This window comes from Ovis aries, chromosome 2 (genome assembly GCF_016772045.2).
Source record: "Ovis aries strain OAR_USU_Benz2616 breed Rambouillet chromosome 2, ARS-UI_Ramb_v3.0, whole genome shotgun sequence".
Lineage (NCBI taxonomy): Eukaryota > Metazoa > Chordata > Mammalia > Artiodactyla > Bovidae > Ovis > Ovis aries.
The window spans coordinates 37,914,480-37,934,891 of record NC_056055.1 but is presented as its reverse complement, the minus strand read 5'-3'; positions in this window follow the sequence as shown (position 1 = coordinate 37,934,891).

Genomic DNA, 20,412 nt, shown 5'->3' with positions numbered 1-20,412 from the left:
CCCTGCATTGGCAGGCAGATTCTCAACCACTGGACCCCCAGGAAAGTCCAAAATGCACAGATCTTAAATGTTTAATTTGATTAATTTTAACCACTCTATTCAGTGTAATCACTCTAAACAATATATAGAACATTGCCCCATGACCCTGGAAAATTCCCTTTTGCCTTCCCCAGGAAATCCTCCCCACACCCTTCCCTCAAAGAAAACACTGATCCTTTCTGTTATTATAAATAAGTTGTGCTTATTGTAGAACTTCATACCCATGGAATTATATGTCTGCCCTCTTTTGTGTTTGCCTTCTCTTTGAAATTATATCATGTTTTTGATTCATTCATGTTATAGCACATACTGAGTTAGTTCATTTTTATTGCTGAGTAGTATTCCATTGTATGAATGTTTGACATTTGTTTCACATTTTGTCCATCAATGTATGTTTCACATTTTGTCTATCAATTTACCAGTTGACGGACATTTGGGTTGTTTCCACTTTGTGGCTATTACAAATGAAGCTGCTGTGAATATTCATTCTTTAGCCACTTTTACTATTTATTAATTTTATTTGGCTGCATCTGGTCTTAGTTTCTGTACAGAGGATCTTTATTGTGGCATATGGGATCCTTCACTGAGGCACGCCGGCTTCTCTCTAGTTGTGGTGTGAAAGCTCAGTAGCTACAACATGAGGGCTTAGTTGCCTGATCAGAGATCAAACCCGCATCCCCTGCATTAGCAGGTAGATTCTTTATCACTGAGCCACCGGGGAAGTCTAATAGTGGCTATACTGCAACATAAAATAAAAAGCTTTAAAAAAAAAAAAGCTGCCCCCTCCCAAACAATTATATAAGGGTAATTTCTGAGGTTTAGTTTAAAATGCTTCAGGAAAAAAAAAAAATAGATTGTTGGTTGAGCTGTGGCAAAATCTGGATAATTGTGGAGAACGGATACTACTTTGGGAATTTATAAAATGATTATTTCTACTCTTGAGTATGTTTGGAAATTTAAAAACCTTTTATTAGAGTAAAAAAATGTATAATGACATCTGCATATCCTAATTGTTCACTCATAGCCCTGTCTGAAACAACTTTATAAACTATAGTACAAATCCTTTTGCCTTTAATCTTTCAAGTTCTATTTATTTCCAAAGTTACTTAGGTCAGCATTTTTCCCCATTACCGTCAGTGAGGTTGTTTTATATGTATGTCAAGGCTGTATATTGTCACCCTGCTTACTTACCTTATATGCAGAGCACATCATGAGAAACGCTGGGCTGGAAGAAACACAAGCTGGAATCAAGATTGCCGGAAGAAATATCAATAATCTCAGATATGCAGATGATACCACCCTTATGGCAGAAAGTGAAGAGGAACTAAAAAGGCTCTTGATGAAAGTGAAAGAGGAGAGCGAAAAAGTTGGCTTAAAGCTCAACATTCAGAAGACGAAGATCATGGCATCCGGTCCCATCATTTCATGGGAAATAGATGGGGAAACAGTGGAAACAGTGTCAGACTTTATTTTGGGGGGCTCCAAAATCACTGCAGATGGTGACTGCAGCCATGAAATTAAAAGACGCTTACTCCTTGGAAGAAAAGTTATGACCAACCCAGATAGCATATTGAAAAGCAGAGACATTACTTTGCCGACTAAGGTCCGTCTAGTCAAGGCTATGGTTTTTCCTGTGGTCAGGTATGGATGTGAGAGTTGAAGTATGAAGAAAGCTGAGTGCCAAAGAATTGCTGCTTTTGAACTGTGGTGTTGGAGAAGACTCTTGAGAGTCCCTTGGACTGCAAGGAGATCCAATCAGTCCATTCTGAAAGAGATCAGCCTGGGATTTCTTTGGAAGGAATGATGCTGAAGCTGAAATTCCAGTACTTTGGCTACCTCATGCGAAGAGTTGACTCATTGGAAAAGACTCTGATGCTGGGAGGGATTGGGGGCAGGAGGAGAAGGGGTCGACCCAGGATGAGATGGCTGGATGGCATCACTGACTCGATGGACATGAATCTGAGTGAACTCCGGGAGTTGGTGATGGACAGGGAGGCATGGCGTGCTGCGATTCATGGGGTCGCAAAGAGTCAGACACAACTGAGCGACTGAACTGAACTGAATACAGTTAAATTGTTTTATTAGCAGCCTTGACTTTTCCAAAATATTATATCATTGGAAACATATTGGAAAAAAAAAGAAGAAACACATAGGATATAGCCTTTTCAGACAGTTTATTTCATTAGCAATATATACTTGAAAATTCATTAATGTCTTTTAATGGATTGATAGCTCTTTCTTTTTATCCCTGATAAAAGTTCACTGTGTGGACGTATCACAGTTTACCCATTCACCTACTGAACAGCAAGACAGTTGTGTCCAAGTTTCAACATTTATGAATGAAACTGCTGTAAACATTCATGTGAAGGTTTTTCTGTGGACATAAGTTTTAAAATTGAATAAATACCTAGGAGCACTATCATTTGATTGTATAAGACTATGTTTACCTATATAAGAAATGAATAAACTGCTAAACCGGTCAGTTGTGCCATTTTGCATCCGTCACTATGTATCCTCACCAGTGGCAATTGATATATAATCAGTTTCATTTGTTTGGTTGAATTTTTTTTTAGCCCGTTGAGCAATGTAGCTTGCTTGGCCCTGCAACAAACCCTGTGTTCCATGGGTGTGGGCGTGCTCAGTCGTTCTGACTATGTGACTCCATAGACTCTAGCCTGCCAGACTCAACTGTCCACGGGATTTTCCAGGCAAAAATACTGGAGTGGGTTGCCATTCCCTTCTCCAGGGGATCTTCCTGACTCAAGGATCGATCCCTTGTCTCTTGCATGTGCATTGGTAAGCGGATACCCTAACTTAGCTGCAAATACCCACTGTCAGAGTTTGGCTTTTGGTGCTGTGGGCACAAAGGCCCATTGTTTTGTTTCATGAAAAAAGAGGAAAATAGGACTTCCTTTGTGGTCTAGTGATTAAGAATTTGCCTGCCAATGCGAGGGACATGGGTTTGATCCCTGATCCAGGAAGATCCCACATGCCACACGTGTGACAGCTACTGAGCCTGTGCTCTAGAGCCCAAGAGCCATAACTATGGAAGGCTTTGCAAGTAGAGCCTGTGATCTGCAACAAGAGAAGCCACCACAGTGAGTAGCCCCTGCTTACCACAACTATAGAAACCTATGCACAGCAGTGAAGACCTTGTGCAGCCAAAAATAAATAAGTAATTTTTTAATAAAGAAATACATTTTTAAAAAGAAAAACAATAGCAATTATTTTTAAAAAAAGAGGAAAGTAAACCTCAGAGAGGTTTAGGAATTTAGTCAATGTCACACAGCAGCTAAATGTTCGTACCTTAATCAAACAAGGCTTCCTTTGTAGTTCAGTTGGTAAAGAATTTGTCTTCAGTGCAGGAGACCCAGGTTTGATCCCTGGGTTGGGAAGATCCCCTGAAGAAGGAAATGGTAACCCACTCCAGTATTCTTGCCTGGAAAATCTCATGGACAGAGGAACCTGGTGGGCTGCAGTCCATGGGATTGCAAAGAGTTAGGCATGACTGAGCGACTAACACTTACTTAATCAAAGGTGGGCTTGCTCCAGAGCCCTGCTATTTACATCTTGCCAGTGTCTGTGCCTAGCCTCTTGCAGGAGCTCAGAATCCCAGAAAATCAGGGACAGAATTGGCTGGACAGTATCAAGAAGAGGATGTCCCCGTGAGGGTCCAGGACCCTCCCTCCTCAGGCTGGGGAGGAAGAGGTAGTCAAGAGGCTATGCACAGGAGACTGGACCACACCCCCCACGGAGGGAGGGCAGTGGGGATCTTTGGGTGCTGGCAGAACTAGGGAGGAGACAATCCCTAGGGAAGGGCAGAAAAGACCTGAGGCAACATTGCCCACACTCAGTTCATTTCAGTTCAGTCACTCAGTCATGTCCGACTCTTTTCGACCCTATGAACTGCAGCATGCCAGGCTTCTGTGCCCATCACCAACTCCCGGAGCTTGATCAAACTCATGTCCATTGAGTTGGTGATGCCATCCAACCATCTCATCCTTTGTCGTCCCATTCTCCTCCTACCTTCAATGTTTCCCAGCATCAGGGTCTTTTCCAATGAATCAGTTCTTCTCATCCAGTGGCCAAAGTATTGGAGTTTCAGCTTCAATATCAGTCCTTCCAATGAACATTCAGGACTGATTTCCTTTAGGATGGACTGGTTGGATCTCCTTGCAGTCCCAGGGACTCTCAAGAGTCTTCTCCAATACCACAGTTCAAAAGCATCAGTTCTTCGATGCTCAGCTTTCTTTATAGTCCAACTCTCACATCCATACATGACTACTGGAAAAACCATAGCCTTGACTAGACGGACCTTAGTTGGCAAAGTAATGTCTCTGCTTTTTAATATGCTGTTTAGGTTGGTCATAGTTTTTCTTCCAAGGAGCAAGCATCTTTTAATTTCATGGCTGCAGTTACCATCCACAGTGATTTTAGAGCCCAAGAAAATAAAGTCTATCACTGTTTCCATTGGTTCCCCATCTGTTTGCCATGAATTGATGGGATTGGATGCCATGATCTTGGTTTTCTGAATGCTGAGTCTCAAGCCTACTTTTTCACTCTCCTCTTTCACTTTCATCAAGAGGCTCTTTAGTTTTTCTTCACTTTCTGCCATAAGGGTGGTGTCATCTGCATATCTGAGGTTACTGATATTTCTCTCAGCAATCTTGATTCCAACTTATGCTTCATCCAGCCCAGCATTTCTCATGATGTACTCTGCATACAAGTTAAATAAACACAGTGACAATATACAGTCTTGACGTACTCTTTTCCCAATTTGCAATCAGTCTGTTGTTCCACGTCCAGTTCTAACTGTTGCTTCTTGACCTGCATACAGATTTCTCAAGAGGCAGGTCAGGTGCTCTGGTATTCCCATCTCTTTCAGAATTTTCTGGTTTGTTGTGATCCACACAGTCAAAGACTTTGGCATAGTCAATAAAGCAGAAATAGATGTTTTCTGGAACTCTCTTGCTTTTTCAATGATCCAGCAGATGTTGGCAATTTGATCTCTGGTTCCTCTGCCTTTTCTAAAACCAGCTTGGACATCTGGAAGTTAATGGTTCATGTATTGTTGAAACCTGGCTTGGAGAATTTTGAGCGTTACTTTGCTAGCGTGTGAGATGAGTGCAATTGTGTGGTAGTTTGAGCATTCTTTGGCATTGCCTTTCTTTGGGATTGGAATGAAAACTGACCTTTTCCAGTCCTGTGGCCACTGCTGAGTTTTCCAAATTTGCTGGCCTATTGAGTGCAACACTTTCACAGCATCATCTTTCAGGATTTGAAACAGCTCAACTGGAATTCCGTCACCTCCACTAGCTTTGTTCGTAGTGATGCTTTCTAAGGCCCACTTAACTTCCCATTCCAGGATGTCTGGCTCTAGGTGAGTGATCACACCATCGTGATTATCTTGGTCGCAAAGATCTGTTTTGTACAGTTCTTCTGTGTATTCTTGCCACCTCGTCTTGATATCTTCTGCTTCTGTTAGGTCCCTATCATTTCTGTCCTTTTTGTGCCCATCTTTGCATGAAAAGTTCCCTTGGTATCTCTAATTTTCTTGAAGAGATCTCTAGTTTTTACCATTCTATTGTTTTCCTCTATTTCTTTGCACTGGTCACTGAGGAAGTCTTTCTTATCTCTCCTTGCTATTCTTTGGAACTTTTGAAATGCATACATTGCCGTATGTTAAATAGATAACCACTGGGAATTTGCTGAATAGCACAAGGAGCTCAGCCTGGTGCTCTGTGACAACATAGAGGGGTGGGAGGGGTGGGAAGTGGGAGGAAGGCTCAAGAGGGAGGGGACATATGTATACCCGTGACTGACTCATGCTGATGTATGACAGAAACCAACACAACATTGTAAAGCAATTATCCTCTAATTAAAAATAAATACATCATAAAAAATATAGCTGTTCTCTTGCTTTCTGCACATCCCCTGCTCAACCAGTCTGTTTCACCTACACATGCTCACATGACTGACCTTCCTAAGTACTTGCCTCCAGGCCCCCACTAGTGATTGTTCTAAACTTTCCTTTTTTAAGTTTGTTTTATTAAAGTATAGTCATATAGAATGTTGTTTTACCTTCTGGTGAACAGCAAAGTGATACATAATAGTTAGCATTTGCTAATCTCAGACTCCAATCCATCCTTTCCCCAGCTCCCTGTAGCTCAAAGCATCTCCATCACAATAGTTTATCAAAAGGATGGTGGGGTGCATCCTCTTAGGCTGGTTTCCCTAGCAACCAATGAGCCAATCTGTCTTCAATTCCCCCTCTAACTCGTAATCTCTCTCTCTTTTCCCCCTCTAACTCGTAATCTCTCTCTCTTTCCTGGCACGAAGACTGCTTGGTGACATGTCTTGCCCACTGTCTGCCACATTCACACTTGGGGTGTTGCTCCAGGACTTGGCTTCAGACATATAAGCTCTCCCTGTCCCTTAAACCATTGACAGCTCTGTCACTGACTCCAGACTCTTTCTTCAGTCTTGATGCTGTAAGAAGATGGGATGTGAGACGATGGTCACATCCCAGATCTTGAGTGAGTCCGCCAAGTGAGGATCCTTGGCTTCACACAGGAAAAATTTCAAGAGTGAGCCATAGTAAAGTGAAAGCAGGTTCATTTAGGAAGATACACAATCCATAGATGGAGTGTGGGCCTTCTCAGAAGACGAGAGGCAGCCCTGGGTCATGGGGTCAGCTTGGAAAGTGAGAGCAGCCCCAAAATATGGGATGGTTAGTTTTTATGGGTTGGGTAATTTCATATGCTAATGAGAGACAGGAATATTCTAACTATCTTAGAGGAGGGTGGGGATTTCCAGGAGTTTGAGCACCACCAACTTTTTATCCTTTGTGGTCAGCCCCAGAACTGTCATGGTGCCTATGGATGTATCATTTAACAGATGCTAATGTACTACAATGAGCATATAATGAGACTCAAGGTCTAGTGGAAGTCAGATCTTCTGCCACCTTGGGCCTAGTAGGTTTCAGCCAGTTTTGTTTTTGTTTTTTTTTTTTAAATTGGAGTATACTTGATTTGCAATGTTGTGTTAGTTTCAGGTGTAGAACAAAGTGAATCATTTATACATATACATATGCCTACTCTTTTTTAGATTCTTTACCCTTAAAGGCCATTACAGAGTATTGAGTAGAATTCCCTGTGCTATACAATAGGTCCTTATTAGTTATCTGCTTTTTTTTTCTTATGTAGACCATCTTTTTGTCTTTATTGAATTTGTTACAATATTGCTTCTGTTTTATGTAGTTTTTTTTTTTTTTTTTTTTTTTGGCCCTGAAGCATTTAGCTCCCTGATCAAGGATTGAACCCTTACCCCCTGCATTGGAAAAATGAAATCTTAACCACTAGACTGCCAGGGAAAACCCTGATTATCTATTTTATGTGTGGTAATGTGTATATGTCAATCCCAATCTTCCAGTTTATCTCTCCCTAGACTTAACCCCTGGTAACAAGAAGTTTGTTTTCTACATCTGTAGAAATAGAGACGTCTATTTCTGTTTTGTGTTTGTACCTTATTATAGATAAGTTCATTGGTACCATTTTTTTGGATTCCATATATAAGCAATATCATATAATATTTGTCCTCTGTCTGACTTCACTCAGTATGACGATCTCTGGTGCATCTATGTTGCTGCAAATGGAATTGTTTCATTCCTTTTCATGGCTGAGTAATACTCCATCGTGTACATATACCACATCTTTTTAATCCACTCCTCTGCTGATGGACATCTAGGTTTCTTCTGTGTCTTGGCTATTGTAAATGGTGCTGCAGTGAATATTAGGGTACAAGTATCTTTTTGAATTATGGTTTTCTCTGGCTGTATGCCCAGGAGTGGGATTGCTGGATCATATAGTAGCTCTATTTTTAGCCTTTTAAAGAACTTCCATACTGTTCTCCATGGTGGCTGCACCAACTTACATTACCACCAACAATACGAGAGGATTCCTTTTCTCTACACCCTCTCTAGCATTTATTGTTTGTAGATTTTTTTGATGATGCCATTCCAGCCCATGTGAGGAGATGATATTTCACTGTAGTTTTGAATTGCATTTCTGTAATAGTTAGTGTTGTTAAGCATCTTTTCATGTGCTTTTTAGCTATCTGTATGTCTTCTTTGGAGAAAAGTCTATTTAGATCTCCCACCCATTTTTTTGATTGAGTTTTTTTTTTTTAATTAAGCTGCATGTTGCTGCTGCTACTGCTAAGTCGCTTCAGTCGTGTCTGACTCTGTGCAACCCCATAGATGGCAGCCCACCAGGCTCCCCCGTCCCTGGGATTCTCCAGGCAAGAACACTGGAGTTGGTTGCCATTTCCTTCTCCAGTGCATGAAAGTGAAATGTGAGAGTGAAGTCTCTCAGTCGTGGCCGACTCTTAGCGATCTCATGGACTGCAGCCTACCAGGCTCCTCCATCCATGGAATTTTCCAGGCAAGAGTACTGGAGTGGGTTGCCATTGCCTTCTCCGTAAGCTGCACAAACTGTTTGTAATATTTTGGAGATTAATTCCTTGTCAGCTGATTTATTTGCCAATATGTTCTCCCACTCTGAGAGTTGTCTTTTCATTCTGTTTATGATTTCCTTTGCTGTGCAAAAATTTTTCAGTTTAATCAGATCCCATTTGTTTATTTTTGTGTTTTATTTTCATTACTCTAGGAGATGGATTAGAGTTGACTCATTGGAAAAGACTCTGATGCTGGGAGGGATTGGGGGCAGGAGGAGAAGGGGACGATAGAGGATGAGATGGCCGGATGGCATCACCAACTCTATGGACGTGAGTCTGAGTGAACTCCGGGAGTTGGTGATGGACAGGGAGGCCTGGCGTGCTGTGATTCATGGGGTCACAAAGAGTCGGACATGACTGACTGAACTGAAGTGAACTGAACTGAACTGAGGAGATGGATTGAAAAAGAGCTTACTGTGGTTGGTGTCAAAGAGTGTTCTGCCTGTGTTTTCTTCTAAGAGTTTTTTAGTTTCTGGTCTTACACTTAGGTCTTCAATCTGTTTTGAGTTTATTTTTGTGTACAGTGTTAGGGAATGTTCTAATTTCATTCTTTTACATGTAGCTGTCCAGGTTTCGCAGCACTACTTATTGAAGAGACTATCTTTTCTCCATTGTTATATTCTTGCCTACTTTGTCATAGGTCAGTTGACCATAGGTTTGTCTCTGGACTTTTTGTGCTATCCCATTGATCTATATTTCTGTGTTTGTCTTGATTATCGTATCTTCATAGTATAGTCTGAAGTCTGTTAGCCTAATTCCTCCAGCTCCATTTTTCTTTTTCAAGACTACTTTGGCTATTTGAGATCTTTTGTGTTTTCATACAGATTGTAGAATTTTTGTCCTAATTCTGTGAAAAATGCAATTGGTAATTTCATAAGGATTGCATTGAATCTACAGATTGCTTTAGATAGTATAGTCATTTTCACAATATTTATTCTTCCTGTCCAAGAGCAAGGTAATTAGTTTGTCTTATCCCATTCTCCTTAATGGCTATGTCATTTTTTTAATGGTTGTGCCCTGCCCACTTCCTTCCTATCTCATCAAGGCTGGGTAAGTACAGGGCTTGCAGGCCTGTGGGGTACAGCCCAACACAGCTCCTGACTAGAAGCGAGCACACTGCCTCCAGAGAGTGTGCACCATCACCAGGGGCCACTGGACATGGAAGATAAGGTCTCTCAAAGGAAAGGATTCCCAGGGCTCCCAGGATCCACATTGAGGACTTTAGCCATTTGGACTCAGCTCCTGGTGTTTTGCCAGGCCAAAAGATCTATTGCTAATGACTTTATCCCACTCCTTTGGCAAAAACCCAGTGCATGTGACCCCAGCCTGGACAATCTAAGAAGCCCAACCCCCTGGCTGCATTGATTGGTCTAAGAAAAAAGCTCATGACTTGTCCAGTCCAGTCAGAGTCTTCTCTTGGGTTTTTATAGATTAAAGGAGACTGTGCAGAGAGGCCCTCTCAATATTTTTAGTCCACAAAGTTGGATGATGTAAATTCACTGAAGTCTGACTATGTAGAGTAAACCTCTCTATAGCAGGAGAGTATATGAATTTATATCTGGGCGTGAATGTAACCTCAGGAGAGCACGATTACAGCCCCCAAAGAGAAACATGGCCGTAGGAGATTGTAAGTGAAGCTCTGGAGTGCCCCAGCATGCTCCAGCGTCCTGGAGCTCCCTCCCCCTTCAGTGAGAATAACTGAGATGTGGGCTACACACTGTCCCAGCCATCTTGGGAGGATTGAGGCCTGGTTTCCCACGATGGAACCTCACCAGTGCATATTGCTGATTCCCTTCCTTATCATACCTTGCATATGCTCACACCCCTAACAGTGATTTCTAAGATCACCTCCCAGCTAACAACTTGGAATCTACAATCTCAGGGTGATATACTTCTGAGTCCAACCTAAGACTCATGCTGTCTGGAAAATCCTTATTTTCTGGTCTGTTTCTGTGGCTTGCAACCCATGGACGCTGTCAGAATTAATAGTGATCTGGAGTGGTCACATTGCACCTGGCCATAATAACCTGTGGTCTTCTTTCTAAAGATAATCAGAGCTCTGGAAGGGGAGGAGAGTCTCCTGAACCTTTGTTCCAAGTTCTTCTCTATGTAAGCTCACAGGACTTGAGCTATGCCTGTGAATGGAACTGCTTGAAGTGACACCTGATCCCAGAACATCAGTCTCTTGTGACCCCAGGTCATCTTAGGGTGAGGCCTGGCCTAAAATTTATTCTAGGTGATGATGATCAAGCCAGGATTCCACATACCAGGAGAGAAGACACATACTGAAGCTGCTGTCTGTGAGCCCTGAAGATGAACTTAGGAAGGCTTTTGAAATGAAGCGCCACATCTCAGAATGGAGGAGATTCTGAGTTCTTAGGGGTCCAACTACCTGAGCCAAGAAGGAGAAAAATGTGGACCTTGGAATAGAGTGACACTTCAGTTCCCATATGGACATAGCATAGGGTGATCAGTGGCTGGAACCACTAGGCCAACTAGTGTTCAGCCTGGTCCTCAGAGCTCTCTGAAGCCCTCAAGTCCAGCTGATTGAGAATCTGGAGTTGGGATCCTTGTTGTCCTGAAGTTGTATTCAGTCCTGGATGTATTCATATAGTCACATATGACATATTCATATGTCAGGCCCCGTACAGGGCATTGGGGATAGGAAGCAAATTAGATATCCTCTATTCCTAACATCTTAGGAGTTGTTGGAGACAGTCACATAAGCAAGAAAGGGCCAGGGAACATTACAAGTGCTACTGGGACAAATGTATAGATGAGGGGCCCAAGTTGGGGAGGGCTGTGAGCTTGGGTGTGAGGGGCCCAAGCTTGGGAGAGGTATCACAAGGGAGGTGATAGAGGGGCATCTGGGCAGAGGGTGCCGCATGAGCAAAGGCTTGGAGGCATTAAAAACTTGATGGGTGGTTCTGTCTGATGCATAAAGGATTAAGTGACCAGAGATGAAGTTGGAGAGGCCAGTAAAGGCTCAGTCATAGAGGAACATACATGCTATGCCAAAGGGTCTGATTTCCATCCTCAAGTCAATAGAGATTGAATCATTTAAATTGAACTAACAATAATAATTGAATAATATCAAGAAAGAGATCATGTGCTCATTTTTGTATTTCAGAAAGATTGCTCAGGAAGCAGACTGGAGGGTGAGCTGAAGGAGGTAAGAGTGGAAGCAGGGAGACAATATGAGTCATGAAGGCAAAATGTAGAGGAGGAATGGATGAGTGATGAGGAGGAGATAAAACTGGCAAGACCTGATTCCCTGATTTCAGAGGCAAGGAAAAAGTTCAGGGTGATGCCCAGGTCTGCCTGGGGCACCTGGATGTTGTTGGTGCCCTCTACCCAGATTGGGGAAACTGGAGGTAGGACATCTCTGGATAGAGAGGAAATGGTAAGCGGACTTTTGGACAGATTGAGTGAGAGGCCCATGAAATATCTCTCTCACTATTTTTATCAATGCCCTAACCACAGAATTTTATAAATACATGCTCTGGTGTCTACAGGTCCATTCCACTTATCCCCACTTTTGAACTGCAAGCCTTCTGAGCATAGCCAGCCATGTCCCACTTATCTCTGTGGCTCCAGGACCAGGCACAACAACTGGTACCCAAACATAGGTGTTCAATAAGTATCCATTAAATGGCAGAGTGGGTGTTCCCATGGAGAGATGAGTTCAGCCATTTCCCATCACTGAGTTCTCCTTGGAGTCAGATCCCAAACAAGTAGATGAAATACCTCCTTAAAGAATTAGAGGGGTTGGACTTTCCTGGCAGTTCAGTGGTTAAGATTCTGCACTCCCAATGCAGAGGGCATGGGTTTGATTCCTGGTTGGGCAACATCCTACATGTCACATGATATGGCCAAAAATTGTTTTGAAATGAATAAAGATAAAGAATCTGCCTGCAATGTGGGAGACATTGGTTCTATCCCTAGGCTGGGAAGATCCCCTGGAGGAGGACATGGCAACCCACCCCAGTATTCTTGCCTGAAGAACCCCCATGGGCAGAGGAGCCTGGAGGGCTACACTCCATGGTGTCGCAAAGAGACTAACACTTTCACTTTCAGAGGGGTTTGCTTTCCTCCCACTGCTGTCATGTGAAGGCCCTGCAACTTTAGACCAAGCAGAATGGGAAGTGGCTAGGCATGGAACAAGTTGGGTGGCTGAGGAGCCCATGATAAGACAGGCTGTGGAGCTAGCTGTGTACTGACTGGGCCTCCCTGGAATACATGCCCACACCCATTCCTGCTGCTCACAACAACTAGATGGGCTGGTAGAGGCACTTGAGGCTGGTGAAGGGTGGAGCAGGATGTGGGCTGAGGGGCCAGGTAAGATGGCCCAGGAAAAGCTGGGTGGGTTAGCCATGCCATCTGGCAGGCCCAAGGCCTGACTGAGTTCGGTTTATTTGCCTGAAGCCAAGCAAGGCATCTGTCCCCTCCACCCATGATCAGGGCTCATAACTCAGACCTAATGGATCCTGTGTCGCCATCATCAAGGACAGGTTGTTTTCCTAGAAGAGCTGGGCGCCAGTCCATGTCTCATAGTTGGGGTGAAGTCAGCTGGGTGAGGCTGGGGAGTGTCTGTTGGCTCAGCCAGTGCACACACCCCAGGCCTGCACCTCGCCCTGGAGCAGGTGTTGGAGGAGGCACCCGCTCCCTGATCTGAGCCCAGATCTGTCCTTACCATGTTATTCCCAGCGCTTGTGTAGGTGCCTAGGTTTGAGGATTAGGGGTCTGTTCTGCTCCCAGGAATCCCCACTCAAGGTGCTTCCATGGCATCACAGTGGCCATACACATCTCAACTCACACTTTCCTCCTTGGGGCCCTCACTTGGAGTCAGGCTGGTGGTAGTACATACCAGTGGGCCCATTTCTCAGATGGGAACACGTGCAAGCCCAAAGAGAAGAAGTGAGGCACCCAAGTTCACCCAGCAAGTTAGTGGCTGGGCTGAGCCCCAAGTACAAGCTGGCCCTCCCCTCCGGGCACTCACTTCCTTGTTCACTCCTCTCCTGCCACAGTGTACTCCTGGGACTTCCTGAGTGTGCCAAGCTTACTCCCAGGACCTTTGCACTTGCTGCCGCTCCTCTTGGCAGGTTCTTCCCCCAGATCTCTACAGGACCCATTCCTTCTTGCTCACACGTCATTATCTCAAAGAGCTGCCTCCTTTCCTTCTGTCACTTTCTCCCCTCACACCATAATTTCTCTGCTATATAGCATATCATGTGCTTATTGTGTATTTCTTTGTTTTCTGTCACTCCATTAATGTAAGCACCTGGAAGGCAGGGACTTTCCCCACCTTATTCACAGCTGAATCCCTGGTAGCGAGAATAGTGCATAAAATATACTAGGCACTTAATACATATTTGCTGAAGGAATGGACATTCTCAGATCACCTCCTTTCTAGTCCAGAACTTTCTCCTTGTACATCTCTGCACCCCAGAGAAGCCAGAACAGTGGACAATGAAGGAGGGGTTGGCTCAGGCTGGAGGGAGGCAGTATTGCCCCATTGCCAGAGACACACAAGGCACTGTGATCCACCCAGGCTGTGCCTTCTGGGGTCTGACGTGTGTCAGCAGGCTTTCTAGAGTCCTCATGACCTCCCGGAAGCATGGAGGGACCAGTGGGGATGGCAATTGCCTTCACTGAAAACTGCCCCCTCTTTCTTGAAACTTGGACCATCTTAGTCCTTGGACCCACTGTCCTCTGCCCCTCTTGGAAGTGCCATTCAGTATTTACTGGGCACCTACTGTGTGTTGGGCTCAGGATTGGGCATTCGGAGAGCTCTTTACGAGTAAAATAGACAAGCAAACTCCACCAGAGCACCGAGTGGAGACTGATGGAGATGGGGGGAGCGGTGAGAGTAGGATGTTCAGGGAGGATGGCAATGACCTTGCCTAGGCGGGTAGAGGGCAGCAGGAAAGTTTCAGAAGAGGGGGTATTTGAGCTGGTTTTTATAGGATGGGGGTAACAGGGATAGAGACAGGAGACCCGGCGTTGCTGGTAGAGAGGATAACCTGTGCAAAGGGTTCAGAAGATCTGAAGAAATGTGGGTCCAGAGTGGGGCTGGGCAATGGTGAGGCTGAAAATGTGGGTTGGAATCACATGTTGAAGGGCCTTGAACAGCAGGTGGAGGAGCCAGCTTCATCCTGCTGGCAGTGGGCACCGTTACAGCATTTTGGGCAGGGATGACTTAGTGTGAGATGAGTGCAATGTGGGAGACCTGGGTTCGATCCTTGGGTTGGGTCCTCACATGCTAGCAAACTAATGCTCAACATTCTCCAAGCCAGGCTTCAACAGTACTTGAACCAAGAACTTCCAGATGTTAAAGCTGGATTTAGAAAAGGTAGAGGAACCAGACATCAAATTGCCAACATCCGCTGGATCACAGAAAAAGCAAGAGAGTTCCAGAGAAACATCTACATCTGCTTTATTGATTACACCAAAGCCTTTGACTATAGATAACAACAAACTGTGGAAAATTCTTAAACAGATGGGAATACAGACCACCTGACCTGCCGCCTGAGTGTTCTGTATGCAGGTCAGGAAGAAACAGTTAGAACCGGACATGGAACAATGGACTAATTCCAAACCAGGAAAGGAGTACATCAAGGCTGTATATTGTCACCCTGTTCATTTATGAAAAAGTTGGCTTACAACTCAACATTCAAAAAACTAAGATCATGGCATCCGGTCCCATCACTTCATGGCAAATAGATAGGGAAACAATGGAAACAGTGACAGACTTTATTTTGTTGGGCTCCAAAATCACTGCAGATGGTGACTGCAGCCATGAAATTAAATGATGCTTGCTCCTTGGAAGAAAAGCTATGACCAATCTAGACAGTATATTTTTTTAATATATTAAATGAGATATATTTAATTATATATATTTAATATATTAAAAGAGACATTACTTTGCCAAAAAAGGTCCGTCTAGTCAAAGCTATGGTTTTTCCATTAGTCATGTGTGGATGTGAGGGTTGGACTATAAAGAAAGCTGAATGCCGAAGAATTGATGCTTTTGAACTGTGGTGTTGGAGAAGACTGTGAAAGTCCCTTGGACTGCATGGAGATCGAACCAGTCCATCCTAAAGGAAATCAGTCCTGAATATTCATTGGAAGGACTGATGCTGAAGCTGAAACTCTAATACTTTGGCCACCTGATGCAAAGAACTGACTCACTGGAAAAAACCCTGATGCTGGGAAAGATTGAAGGCAGGAGGAGAAGGGGATGACAAAAAAGATGAGATGGTTGGATGGTATCACCAACTCAACGGACGTGAGTTTGAGAAAGCTCCGGGTGTTGGTGATGGCAGCCTGGTGTGCTGCACTCCATGGGGTCGCAAAGAGTCGGACACAAATGAGCAACTCAACTGAACTGACTTAGTCCAGTTTGCCTTTTAGGAAGCTTGTCCAGCTGCTATGTGCAGTGGTCTGGACGAGGAGCCAGGGATGTGAGCTGGGAGAACGCTTGAGGTGGCCATAGATAGTCTAGGTGAGAGATGAGGGTGGTTAGAGTGTGGCAGGGGCAGAGAGGGACAGAGTCAAGAGCTGTTTGGGAGGGGACTTCCCTGGTGGTCCACTGCACTAACACTTTTTAGTGCAGGGGATGCAGCTTCAATCCCTGGTCAGGGAACTAAGATCCCACAAGCCTCAGAACTAAGCCTGTGAGTCACAACTAGAGAAACCTGTGCATTACAATGAAGATCCAGCACAGCCCCACCTCCAAAAAATTTTTTAATTAAAAAAATTAGAGCTGTTTGGGAAGCTGAATCTATACACTCAGTGGGAAGGTAGAGAAGGCCACAGGCTTGGCTTCCAGAATCCACAGATGGGAGGATGTGGGATGTGGGATGGGGGGCAGTCATTCACCCCCTGATTCATTCTGAGCTGATCTCAGGCCCCTCTCTACTCACTGACCCCACCGTGACTGCACTAGCCTCTATGTTGCCTGCTAGTGCCAAGCCTCTTCCTGCCTCAGGGCTCATTCATGTTCTGTTTTCCTCTGCCTCCAACGCTGCTACAGTCTGTTACATCCTGCCCCACGCACTCACCCATGACCTCCTCTGACTTCCCAGAAGGATAGGTTAGTCTTGCTACTGCTGCTGCTGCTAAGTCACTTCAGTCATGTCCGACTCTGTGCGACCCCATAGATGGCAGCCCACCAGGCTCCCCCGTCCCTGGGATTCTCCAGGCAAGAATACTGGAGTGGGGTGTCATTGCCTTCTCTGAGGTTAGTCTTGCTGCTGCTGCTGCTAAGTCGCTTCAGTCGTGTCCGACTCTGTGCGACCCCATAGACGGCAGCCCACCAGGCTTTGCCATTCCTGGGATTCTCCAGGCAAAACACTGGAGTGGGTTGCCATTTCCTTCTCCAATGCATGAAAGTGAAAAGTGAAAGTGAAGTCACTGAGTTATGTCCAACTCTCAGCAACCCCATGGACTGCAGCCTACCAGGCTCCGTCCATGGGATTTTCCAGGCAAGAGTACTGGAGGTTAGTCTTGGATCCCTCTAAAACACTGAGCATGTTTCATTCATGGGACTCACCCCAATGGTGATAATACAGTTCTATTGCTCAGTTAGTACCAATCACTCACTCAATCACAAGCTGCTTGCAGCCATTCCTGCCACATTCATAAAGGTCTAAGGTCCAAAACAAGGGAGGTGAGAAGCTCTTTTGCTCCATTCTGTCCCCTTTTAATTCTAACCTGGGACACTGGCAGACAGGCCTGGGGACCAGGTGAGAAATGAAGAGAGGCCCAGGAGCTTCACCATACGCAAGGGTCGGGGGCAGGCAAGGAACTGGCCCTGCTCAGCCTGGAGGTTCATTTAGGGTTCAGGAAGGTGCAGGAGGCTGAAGACAGGGAAGCACTCCTTCTGTGTGACAAAGGGCTCTGTTCAAAACCAAATGAAGACAAATACTGTATGATTTCATTTATATATGGAATCTAAAAAGTAAAAGAAACTAACGAATATAACAAAACAGAAACAGACTCACAGATATAGAGAACAAACTAATGGTTATCAGTGGAGAGAGGGAAAGTGGGGGTAGGGCATCAAGGGGTACAAACTACTTGGATAAAATAAATTGGCTGTGAGGATATATTATATAGCACAGGGAAGATAGCCAACATTTTATAATAACTGTAAGTGAAGTATAGACTAAAAATTATGAAGCACTAAGTTGTACACCTGCAACTTATATAACATTCTACATCATCTATACCTCAATAAAAAAATAAATTAAAAAAATCAAACCTTAAAAAAAATCCAACAGTGAAACTTCTCCCCATCACTGGAGGATGAATGACTTCTTTGTAAGGCTGCTGAAGGAAGGCCTGAGTGGAAAAGGGGAGCGGACCCAGATGACCTTTAAAAGTTTCTCTTTTTTTACGAGATGACGTTCTTACATTAGGACAGGAAATCGTGGTTAAATATTTGCTCTGCCCAGCTAGTGATGGCCGAACAGCTGCCACCTGTCCCTCCATCTCTGAGACATACCTGAGAAGGGGCAGTAGGAGCTCAAAGCTGAGTTATGGACCTCGGGTTGGGCTTAGTTGCAGATGGAGGCTTCCATCAGTCTGTAGAGGTGACTGTCTGGCTGCCTGTGACCCCCAAAGGGGCTATTCTTGAACAAGAGTCCTTCGCATTGGTTCACTTAACTATTTTTTCATCAGATTGGGTTAATTTTAATAGAAATACAATTAATAATACAAGAGTAGCCATTTTAAATTCGTTTCTGAACTTATAGTACTGCTATGTTAGGGTGAAAGACTATGGGCATAATAAATATGTTTGAAGCATCCCTACCATATCAGACTTACTATGGGGAAATATTTCTTTAACATTAGGATTCCTTCTTGGTATCTTCTCTCACAGGACTTGTTCTTTCATTGGAGTTACTCGCTATAATTAAGAATTATAAGACGACACAGTGGGTATCATCACACTGAGATGAAAATGACCGAAGTTTTTATAGACTTTTGTGTGGTAGGATGATGATGGCAAGCTCTAGCTTAATTTAATAGATAAAACAGTTCTATTTCTTAATCATTTAATTTTTTGCAACCTATCTGTAGGATTAAAACCATTCAAAATAAAAAGGTCTTAAAACAAATAAAACCTAAAACTTTGATTCATATATTTCAGGTTGGGGCTCCACACGCATAGCTTAAAGTTCTCCCCAGGGACATTTATCTGGCAGATGGAGCTGAAATCACTGATCTAAATGAATTAGAGGAATGTATATGTAAATAAAATTTAGTTATTCTTTTTATAAATCAGAAATTCCTTGAAATCAGATAACCAAATATCTTATTCATATATCCTGTATTGGGCTGGCCAACAAGTCCCTTTGGTTTTTAAGTAAAAATAAAAGACACATTGTTCATTTCACCAAGAACTTTATCGAACAGCATATTCACTGTTTTGTTCCACTAGCTTCTGTCATTTTTTTAGGCAACTTCGTAATTTCATCTTCCCAAAACTTTTATCTTTTTGATCAAAGAACTGTTCCCAGTGCCTTTTACAATCTTTCAGGAAATTGACATTTTTTTCTATTAAAAGAATTTTGTAAAGACCAAAATAAATAGAAATTCAAAGTTGCAATGTCTGGTGAATACGGCAGATGAACCAGAACTTCTCCACCAGGCTGTAACAGTTTTTGCCTGATCATCAAAGTGATATGCAGTCTTGCAGTACCCTGATGGAAGATTATGCTTTTTCTCCTGACGAATTCCGGATGCTTTCCATCCAGTGCTGCTTTCAGTTGGTCTAATTGTATGTGCTCAGTCTCTCAGTCGTGTCCAACTCTCTGTGCCCCTGTGGACTGTAGCCCACCAGGCTCCTCTGTCCATGGAATTTTCCAGGCAAGAAGACTGGAGTGGGGTGCCACTTCCTACTTCAGGGGATCTCCTTGACTCAGGGATCAAACCTGAGTCTCTTGTGTCTTCTGCAGTTGTTGGAATTAATCATTTGGTCTTCCGGAAGAAGCTCATTATAGAGGACTCCCTTCCAATCCCACCATATATACAACATCACCTGCTTTGAATGAAGACAGGCCTTTGGTGTGGTTGGTGGTGGTTCATTTCGCTTGCTGAATGATCTCTTCCATTCCACATTATTGTACAGTATCCACTTTTAATTGCCTGTCACAATTTGTTTTAAAAACAGAACGTTTTCCTGATGTTTAAGTAAAGAGAGCTGCATGGGGAAATACCGTCAAGAAGGTTTTTTCTCTTAACTAACGTATGTGGAACCCAAACATCAAAGCAGTTGACATAACCAAGCTGGTGCAAATTATTTTCATCACTTGATTTGGATATTTTGAGTATACTGGCTATCTGCCTTCAATTAATGTCTCGATTTAATTGCTATCAACTTCTACCCTTGCTGTGGAGGGGTAAATTTCCAGTGAGAAATCTCCAGCATGGAACTTCCCAAACTACTTTTGTTTGATAAGTCACAATACCCTCTCCATACAAATCTTTTTTGCATTTCAGTTGCATTTTTATCTTTCTTGAAATAATAAAGCAAATAGTATGCCAAAAATGTTCCTATTTTTCTCCATCTTCAATATTAAAATGGCTGCACAAAAACTCACCTATTTGATAAGTTACTTTTTTAATGCAGGTTGATATGACAGCTGTCACAATACAATCTAACAAAATTGTTTTGAATGAAATTAAAGACAACTAGGCACTACTAAAGCTGGCTGGTGACTCAAGATGGTAAAGAATCTGCCTGCAATGCAGGAGACCCAGGTTCAATTCCTGGGTTGGGAAGATCCCCTGGAGAAGGGAATGGCAACCCACTCCAGTATTCTTGCCTGGAGAATTCAATGGACAGAAAAG